Source organism: Lolium rigidum, chromosome 3, assembly GCF_022539505.1.
Source record: "Lolium rigidum isolate FL_2022 chromosome 3, APGP_CSIRO_Lrig_0.1, whole genome shotgun sequence".
In the NCBI taxonomy this organism is placed as follows: domain Eukaryota; kingdom Viridiplantae; phylum Streptophyta; class Magnoliopsida; order Poales; family Poaceae; genus Lolium; species Lolium rigidum.
In genome coordinates this window covers 368,742,413-368,748,433 of record NC_061510.1, presented here as the reverse complement: position 1 = coordinate 368,748,433, position 6,021 = coordinate 368,742,413, and positions in this window count along the sequence as shown.

Below are 6,021 nucleotides of genomic sequence, written 5' to 3'. Positions count from 1 at the left end.
TTTGGGGATTTCGTCTGTCTATGGGGATCTTCGGATCGTCAAGGAGCTTCATCGGCAGTTCATCCTTCTTCTTTGTCTCTGGGACGGATGTGGTTTTCTTTACCCGTTTGGCGACTTCCCGTCCACAATCAACAACGCCTGGCCAACTCAGGGAGGAGCGGCAGCGATGGCGCGCCGTCGACACGGTCTGGAGGCTGAAGAGAGCTTCTCAAGGATCTTGTTTCAATTTTCGTTTTTCAAGAGGTGCTTTGTACTATTCATTATTTCTTTTAATGCCAGGGGCCTATTCGCAATAAAAGGAATGAATATAAATTGTGGGCTTAACTAATCTGATGTTCATATGCAAACCTCGTGTGGGTAGTTTCGTGCAAGACAGTCCCTTATACATTTGTGCTTCATATACATACGTCATTATTCACGAAATGCCTATCTACTTTTTCGTACTGCATGTAAGTAATTTTTCAAGACTGTCATTAAAAATTGTTTATGTCCAGTTAACTGATGGTATATAATGCGGTGTTGCGAAATCTGAACCATCGTTTTCTTGAATTTCTTGAGCCAAACACACGCAAGATATCACCCGATGATGATGCCCATGAGTGGAGACGAGCATACTGGTGCCGTCATTGGTCGTGGTGGGAGGAACATAAAAGGAGATCATACAGGTACTACAAGTCCGGCCGACGGCCACGGAACAGAAGGGACTCTCTTTTTTCCCCCTTCAGGGCTCTCGACAGTGAACAGTACTCCTCGCTTGGTTCTCCCAGATTTGGGCCGGAAGGCCCCTCTCCCCCTCTTCTCCGGCGACGGCCGGTGTTGAGTTCGGGTGAGGGTCCCTTTTGCCTGTACAGAAGTAGCTAGAGTAGGTTGTTTTTGTCCCTCTGTGGCGTTTGGCTTTATGCCGTCTGGCGTGATGCCTTCTGGGAGCCTGCTGCCGATGTCTTCGAGCTGCATCTGGTGGCGGGTGGTGGTGGTGTGGCTGCTCGTGGTGCTTCAGTGGAAGAAGCCGGAGGCGGGTGGTTGTGCTGCTTCCACAGCTCCCCCAATAAAGCTCTCTGTGTTCCGCTTTGAGGTCTGGTACAACGGCGTGGTTTCGCTCCCTCTGGCCGGCTGTGGAGGTGAGGGAAGGGGGTGGGGCGGTGCGTTGTTTCCTGCAACTCCTTGCGGGTGGTCCGTGTTCCTGCTGCGACATCGAGCTCATCATGCGGAGGCCAAGCTTGCCGACGCGATCTTTCCCCGCAAGGGCGACTCTTCTAGACGCCAAGATGGCTGTCTTTACAACCTCCAGAGCGGAGGCCCTTCTCTGAGTTTCTGGCCGGAGCTAGCGCCTAGTTGCTGCCAAGTGGTTTGTCCCCGGCGGAGGCGAGGTGCCCGACGACGGAAGCTCTTCTGCGGTGGTGAAGACCGGGGATTTGATTGCTTTTCTGGTAGCTCTTCTGAGGTCTTCTGTGTAAAAGTCCAGGATCAGGCTGTAATTTCTGTTTTCTTTCAGGGTCCTGTCAGAAATTTGTACCCACCAACGATATTTTAACGCAGCTGGTTCGGGGTCCTTCGAGACCCCTCTTTTGTTCAAAAAAAAAGATCATACAGGTACTCTGCTTCACTAATGTGCACTATAGACATGCATGCATGGGGTAGTATATATAGTGTATTTCTGACATAAAAACTTTTGTTGGTTTCCATTTGGTGTGCCAAGCAAACATACATGCATATGCCACTGGAGGATGCCCTTGGCTAACTGTTAATTGGTTCCTTGGAGTTCAGGCTACCGGCACATAGATATGACTTCGGCGAAGGGTGGGTTCATAGCTGGCTAATGACAGGGATGTTGGTTTTCTTTGCCTATGTGTTGGATGGGCGCATCATGATTTGAGCAGCGAAATACAGAATTCTGGAATCTGGTAATTGAATTTCTCTGTGTGTGATATACTGATATGCATATGCAGGGATGTGGTGATCTGCGGGACACGGGAAGCGGTCGATGCCACGAAGGCGATAATCATACATGTGGTCTTGGCCGCCCGTAACCGCCAGAGCGGTGCCGGCGGCCAGAAGCCGCCTCTCGAGCCGGATACCACACCTCAGCAACTGACAGTGTACTACCGAGTGACATGCACTAAGTCAGAGCTTTTTTCGCATGCGCTGGTAGAGAGTAATTAAGTAAGGTTTTGGAGGAGAAGACATGGGGCACTTATATAAGATTTACTCACTGGTGGATAGTTTTTGTTCGTCGACACGTTGTTGGCCTGGTACTCGTAGGTGCTATTGAGCTCTGATATGGTTTGTTTTGTTATTAAGAAGTTACGAGTGGTAATTTCTTAATCTACCGAGTTTGTTTTGTTTTCTGGGAGGATGCATGGGTGGATGCGGTAATTTGAGAGAGCCACTTCGTTTTTTTTGGTATGGATGGGAGCTTGTCGAGCTTGTGGTGTTGTTAGTGGTAGGTGGATGGATTAGACTGACGAAGGCCTTTGTTTATCTACACTACATAATACATATCTTTCTTGTCGGGATCACATCTTTTTCCAACCCGCAACAGATACGTGCGTCTTTATATTAAGCTTGCTGAGAACGCAAAGAATGGCTACAACACCACACTCGTTTTTGGGCTTACAACACACTCTTACATGAACGGCAAGCAACCCTAGCTCAACCTCTAGTCAAGCGACGAGGAGGCGGACGCAAAGACTCTAAACCGTGTTACCGCCAACACCAAGCACACACAAGCATGACCGAGACTCTGTAGTTGCCCAGACCAACTTACCACTACTCATGCACCTAGAAGAGGCGGCGACAAGCGAGCGAATGGAAGGATCTAGCCGACCTTGGAGAGGAGTCAACTGTATAGTGCCGACGATGGCGTACATTGCACCCTCAAAACTCGCACCTTGAGCAGTAGCTAACACGGGCGACACAATGCCCAGCCTCGCAGGAGACACTGGTAGAAAAAGGGCCTTTAATCCCGGTTCGCAACAGCCATTAATCCTGGTTGCGCAATCGGGATTAAATATGCGCGACTAAAGCCCCCCCTTAGTCGCGGTTGCTTACGAACCGCGACTAAAGGCCCGTCCACGTGGCCGCCAGCAGTCCGTCGGGGCGGAGGACCTTTAGTCGCGGTTCTCCTGGCCAACCGCGACTAAAGGCCTCCGCAGGTTTAGGGTTTAGCCGCCCCCCTAAATCTGGTTTTTTTTAATTTGTATTGTTTTATTTCTTTTATATTATATTTTGTGTTTTATTTTAATTTTGAAGAAGTTTCAGTACACATATTCTACGCTACTATATACATGCATATGAATGTACAATTTCAAACAAGTTTGAAATTAGAACCAAGAAGAATTCAAGAGGAATATACAATATATATTCAATATCGGATGACCAAATACAATTTCGAACAAGTTTCCATACATAATTTACGGCATCAGAAGTTCTTCGTCCTCGTAATAGTGTTCTCCTTTAGGATGGAGGACTTCCCTCATAAAAAATCCTGCTAGTTCCTCTTGAATTGGTCGGAAGCGAGCTTCTGAACTAAGCGTCTTCCGGAAGTTATTCCTCCGCACGTTGTTATCCGACGGCTTCCGCTCAGAGGTGTGTCTCCGGATGAACTTACAAACATAATATCCACATAGATTGATCCCCGGTGGCTGAATATCCCCAGTCAGTGACCTTCTAAAGTCTAACTCTTTTTGGAATTCACCGACCATTTGATCTGTGAACCGTGTCCAAACCCTGCGAGGCAAAGAAAATTAAATGAGCAAGGGAGTTATTAGTTACTTGATATTAGGAAATGAACAAGAGAGGCCGATCGATATAGAGCGCAAATGAATGAAAATAATTACTTTTGCAGCATTTTTCTCATGTTGACCCAAAGCTTTGGATCCATATTCAGAGAGTCCATGATGAGAACTCTAGAGGTGTGAAATTCAATTACTAGCAGAATCCAGTGGAACCTGCGGACACGATACATGCACAATCATGCATAACTCAGCGATTAGACATACCATGCATGGAGTAAACAAAAGAGAATGTGCTCAAGACAGAAACACTCACCCAAAATGGTAAGGAAATAGAATTTGACTTTTGAGTTGCTGCTTTGTAAGAAAATCCCACAGGTCTTGCTCCATGTCGGCGGGGTGTTTTTCTAACACATATCCATTAACGATTTGTGGGTCAATGAACCCAACATCATAGATGTTCCTTATTCTGCATTCCCTAATCTTCATTCTGCATAATAGCGTACACAACAATATAGTTAGGACAATATATATATATAGTGCAGGCAATGAACGAGATGAGGTAGAATAAATCACTTACAGAACGTAGCAACTGATGATAGATTTGTCGAGCTCGCGCAGATTGAACAGCTGGAACAATTCACTCATATGAACTGTTACATAGTAATGTTTGAAGTGATGCTCATGTCTAACTTCCGCATAAATATATTCTTTGTCGGTGTTAGTTTTTATGTAACCCTTGTACCAACGTAGCAGATTTTTCATTTGTGGAGGTAGATCCTCTTCCTGCGCAGGCTCGACAAGAGGCCCATTCGGCACATATGTAATTGCTACCTCACTCATTGGCGCCTCCTCAAGGCCTAACACTGCACGAAGAGTCATACCGATCTCGGCCGCTTGTTCTCTCGCACCCGTTACAGTCATTCCCTGTGCTGCCGCTGTTGGAGATATGCCCAAGAGGCAATAATAAAATGGTTATTATAATATATCTTTATGTTTATGATAAATGTTTGCATACCATGCTATAATTGTATTAACCGAAACATTGATACATGTGTGTTATGTAAACAACAAGGAGTCCCTAGTAAGCCTCTGGTATAACTAGCTTGTTGATTAATAAATGATCATGGTTTCGTGATCATGAACATTGGATGTTGTTAATAACAAGGTTATGTCCTTGAGTGAATGATATAATGGACATACACCCAAATAAGCGTAGCATTAGATCAAGTCATTAAGTTCAATTTGCTATAAGCTTTCGATACATAGTTGCCTAAGTCCTTCGACCATGAGATCATGTAAATCACTTACACTGGAAGGGTACTTTGATTACATCAAACGCCATTGCGTAAATGGGTGGTTATAAAGATGGGATTAAGTATTCAGAAAGTGTGAGTTGAGGCATATGGATCAATAGTGGGATTTGTCCATCCCGATGACGGATAGATATACTACGGGCCCTCTCGGTGGAATGTCGTCTGATTAGCTTGCAAGCATGTGATTGGATCACAAGGGATGACATACCACGGTACGAGTTAAGAGTACTTGTCGGTAACTAGGTTGAACAAGGTATGGAGATACCGATGATCGAACCTCGGACAAGTAAAGTATCGCGTGACAAAGGGAATCGGTATCGTATGTAAATGGTTCAATCGATCACTAAGTTATCGTTGAATATGTGGGAGCCATTATGGATCTCTAGATCCCGCTATTGGTTATTGCTCGGAGAGGAGTCTCGACCATGTCTGCATAGTTCACGAACCGTAGGGTGACGAGCTTAAGGTTCGATGTCGCATAAGTAGATTCAGAATATGAGATGGAGACCGAAGTTTTTTCGGAGTCTCGGATAGGATCCAGGACATCATGAGGAGGTCCGGAATGGTCCGGAGAATAAGATTCATATAAGGAAAGTTGATTTCTAGGTTTCGGAAAAGTTCGGGATTTTTCCGGTGAAAGACCAGGAAGGTTCTAGAAGGTTCCGGGGGTCCCACCAGTGGGCCCACGACCCTAGGAGGCCTAGCATGGGCCGAGGGGATGCACCCTAGACTAATGGGCCAGGGGCACATGCCCCTCAAGGCCCAGGCCGGCCAACCCTAGGGCTTTCCCCAAAACCCTAGGGGGGATCAACTTGGGGGGGAAGAATTTCCCCTCCCCCTTTGGCCGCCGGCCCTAGATGGGTTTGGGGCATTGGGGGGCCACCCAAACCGACCTCCCCCCTATATGAAGAGGGGAGGGGGCAGGGGCGTTCACCCCTTCCAGACCAAGTTACGGCCGGCCCCTCTCTCCTCCC